The sequence below is a fragment of the Rhincodon typus genome, unplaced genomic scaffold, assembly GCF_021869965.1.
Source record: "Rhincodon typus isolate 14 unplaced genomic scaffold, sRhiTyp1.1 hic_rhity00001000, whole genome shotgun sequence".
In the NCBI taxonomy this organism is placed as follows: Eukaryota; Metazoa; Chordata; class Chondrichthyes; order Orectolobiformes; family Rhincodontidae; genus Rhincodon; species Rhincodon typus.
Window position 1 is genome coordinate 17,326 of NW_025966638.1, and position 4,428 is coordinate 21,753.

Below are 4,428 nucleotides of genomic sequence, written 5' to 3' on the forward strand. Positions count from 1 at the left end.
TCTGGCTTCAAAACGTAAATGTTTATTTCCCTGAGTTTTCTGGCACACTTTCTCCACAGTAAAAACTGACGCTAAATATTCATTTAGTGTCAATTAACTTGGATAGCTAGGATGGAATTCAGAATAATGCCAACAGTGTGCGTTCAATTCTCTCACTGGCTGGGACCTGTTCTAGTGTACCCCAAGATGTGGGAAGTTAGGGAGGAAATTGCGGGGCATCTTGTAGAAATATTTGTGTCACCCAGCACAATGGGTAAGGTGTCATGATGGATTCAATCTGTCCCCTTGCCTGAGGCATGTTGACCCTCTGGTTAAACCACCACTAGTTATCTCTGTAATGAGTAAACCTATGGTCCACTAGGATTATGGTGACTTTACCTTAATAATAGCTTCTGACATTTTCCCTAACACAGAAGCTAAATTAACTAGCCTGTAGTTCCTTGCTTTCTGCCTCCCTCCCTTTTGAACGTTAGCTATTTTACAATCTGAAAGAACCACATGTTTGGATGAGGGTAGGGCAAATTGATATAGTTTATGTGCATGTCGCAAGTCTTTGACAAAGTCCCACGTGGGAAACTCATAAAGAGGGTAAAAGCACGTGGGATCCAGGGTAACTTGGCAAAATGCATCCAGAGTTGGCTTAGCGGCAGGAGACAGAGGGTGGTGGTAGAAAGCTGTTTGTGTGACTGGAATTGGTGTGCCGTGGCGTATCACAGGGAGTAGTGCTGGGTCCCTTATTGTTTGTGATATTCCTAAATGATGTAGATGAGAATATGAAGGGATGATAAGTTTCCAAATGACACAAAGATTGGCGAGGTGATTGATAGTGAGGAAGAAGGTTTTAGTTACAGGAGAATATAAATGGATTGGTCAGATGGGCAGGTCAGTGGCAGAGGGAATTTAACCCTGATAAATGAGGTGATACACTTTAGAAGAAGTAACAAGACAAAGGAGTACTCAATGAATGACAGGACACTAGGAAGCTCAGGGGTGCTTGTCCACATATCCCTGACGGTGGCAGGACAGGTTAATATTGGAGTTAAGAAAGCATATGTGGCACTTGCCTTTATCAGTCATGGCATAGATTATAAGCTTAGGAAGGTCATGTTGGAGCTGTACAGAACTTTGGTTAGGCCACAGCTGGAGTACTGTATGCAGTTCTGGTCACCAAAGGAGATTCTACAAGATGTTGCCTGGGATGGAGCATTTCGGCTATGGAGAGAGGTTGGATAAGCTCAGGTTGTTTTCTTTGGAGCAGAGAAGGCTGAGGGGGGACCCTGATAGAGGTGTATAAGATTATTAGTGGCATGGACAGGGTGAAAAGAAAGCAGCTGTTTGCCTTAGTTGAAGGGTCAATAAAGTGAAAGGCACAAGGTTTACAGGGGATTTGAGGGAAAAAAAAAACCTTTTACCCCAGAGAATGTAGGGATTTGGAATGCCCTGCCTGGGAGAAACCTCAACTTTTAAAGAATACTTGGCTGAGCATTTGAAGTGTCATTTACATTGATAACAGTGTGGAAATGTGGGACTGGTATGGGTAGTATATTTTTGACAGTGCAGACTTGATGGGCTGAAGGGCCTCTTCTGTATTGTATGATTTTATGATTCCCTGAATTAAAGAACTGTAGAATGATACAGCACAGAAGGTGATCAATGAGGGTAGAGCAGTGGGTATTGTCTACATGGATTTTAGTAAGACTTTTGACAAAGTCCCTCATGGTAGACTCATCCAGAAGATTAAGATGCATGGGATCCATGGTGAATTGGCTGCTTTGATTCAGAATTGGCTTCCCAAAGAAGACAGATAGTGGTGGAAGGGTGCTTTTCTGGCTGGAGTTCCATGACTAGTGGTGTTCTGTAGCGATCCGTTCTGAGACTGCTGCTGTTTGTGGTATATAAATGACTTGGATGAAAATGTAGATGAGTGGGTTACTAACTTTGCAGACAGATCGGTGGAGTTGTGGATAGTGTAGAAGGTTGTCAAAAGATACAGCAGGATATAGATCAGTTGCAGATATGGGCGGAGAAATAGCAGATGGAGTTTAATCCGGGTAAGTGTGAGGTGTTGCATTTTGAGAGATCACATGTTAAGGGAAAGTATACGGATAATGGCAGGACCCTGAACAGCACTGATATATGGAGGGATCTTGGTGTTCAAGTCCATTTCTCCCTGAAAGTAGCCACGCAAGTAGATAGGGTGGTAAAGAAGGCGTATGGCATACTTGCCTTTATTCGTCAGGGAATTGGGTACAAGAGTCAGGATGTCATGTTGCAGCTTTGTAAAACTTTGGTTAGGCCGCACTTGGAGTATTGCGTTCAATTCTGGTTGCCACATTACAGGGAGGTTGTGGAGACTTTGTAGAGAGTGCAGAAGTGGTTTACCAGGATGCTACCTGGATTAGAGGGTATGAGCTATAAGGAGAGGCTAGACAGCCTAGGTTGTTTTCTGTGGAATGGCGGAGGTTGAGGGGAGACCTGATAGAAGTTCATAAAATTATGAGAGGCATAGATAGGGTTGACAGTCAGAATCTTCTTCCCAGTGTTGAAACGTCTAATACTAGAGAGCATGTATTTAAGGTCAGAGGGGGAAAATTCAAAGGAGATGTGAGGGGCAAGTTTTTTTTATATAGAGAGCAGTAGGAGTGTGGAACACGCAATCAGAGGTGGTGGTGGGGGCAGATACAATAGGGGCAATTAAGGGACTTTTAGATAAGCACACAAATATGCAAGGAATGGAGGCATATGGTCCAATGGCAGGCAGAAGGGATTAGTTTAATTTGGCTTCATGTTCGGCATGACACTGTGGGCCAAAGGGCCTGTTTCTGTGCTGTACTGTTCTATATTCTATGTAGAAAGGGGATCTAAGATTCTACGCCCACTTCCCTGGTGAATGTAATTTTCTTGAATTTCTTTCTCCCTTTCAATTTGTGATTTAAAACTATTTCTGAGATGCTACTTGTATCCTCTCCGGTGAAGACCAACGCAATATCTGTTCAATTCATCCGCCATCTCTTTATCTTCCGTTCTCTAATTCCCAGAGTCATTTCCTATGCGACCAACATTTACTTTGTTAACTCTTTTCTAAAGTATCTGAGAAAAACATTTTCTGTGTGTTTTTATATTTTTAGCTAACTTACTCTCATGCTCTAATGTTTCCCTCCTCATTAGTCTTTTAGTTATTCTTTGCTGTTTTTGAAATCCTGTCCAATCTTCAGACCTACCATCTATCTTTACAGAATTATCATTTCTTTGAGTTTGATATTTTCTTTCACTTTTTTAGTTAGCAATGGATGGTGGAATTTTTCTTATTTGTTGGAATGTATCTATTCTACACTTTCTGGAATATCCCCTTAAATGATCACCACTGCATCTATATTGACCTATGCTTTAAACTAATTTGTCAGTTCATGGTTGCTAGCTCTGCTTTCGTAACCTTGTACTTTTTTAATATAAACTCAACATACTAGTCTTGGATAGTAGGAACTGCAGATGCTGGAGAATCCGAGACAACAAGGTGCAGGGCTGGATGAGCACAGCAGGCCAAGCAGCATCATAGGAGCAGAGAGAATAATAGTCTTGGACCCCATTCCTCTCCCTTAAACTATTTGTAAAATTCAATCATATTATGATCATTGCTACCCAGGAATGCTTTCACTCAGATCAGGAATTAATCCTATCTTGTTGATCAAAACCAGCTCCAGTGTAGCCTGCTCTCTGGTTAATGCAATAACATATTGGATTAAGAAATTGTCCCAAGATGATTCAATGAATTTCTCCTCCAGACTACCCTTTCCCACCTGGTTTTTCCAGTTTGTATGTAGGTTAAAATTCCCATGATAATTGCTGTACCCTTGACCTGAATGGCAGAACAGGCCCAAGGAGTTGAATAGCCATCCTCACTATCCGACGTTTCTTTCTCAGTTTACCTCCCACATCAAAAGGAATGTTGAAGCAGCTGCACCACGCCAAGAGAAATGAGTGAGCATGTAGGACTAAAGTAGTTCAGCAACACACTCAACTTGTCCTGTTTATCCCACTGGAATCACTGGTACTTCACACATCCTGCTGCAATTATTCAGACTCCAACACATCCCACTGGAATGACTTGTATCTCATTGAATTCATTCAGATGCCTCAGCATTCCACTGGAATCACCTGTATCCCTCTGTATTCCACTGCAATCACCTGTCTCGCTCTGCAATCCACTGGAATCACCTGTATCCCACTGGAATCGCTCATGCCCCACTGCATTCCACTGGAATCACCTGTACCCATCTGCATTCCACTGGGATACTAGGAACTGCAGATGCTGGAGAATCCGAGACAACAAGGTGCAGAGCTGGATGAACACAGCAGGCCAAGCAGCATCATAGGAGCAGAAAGGCTGACGTTTCGGGCCTAGACCCTTCATCAGAAAAGGGGGAGGGG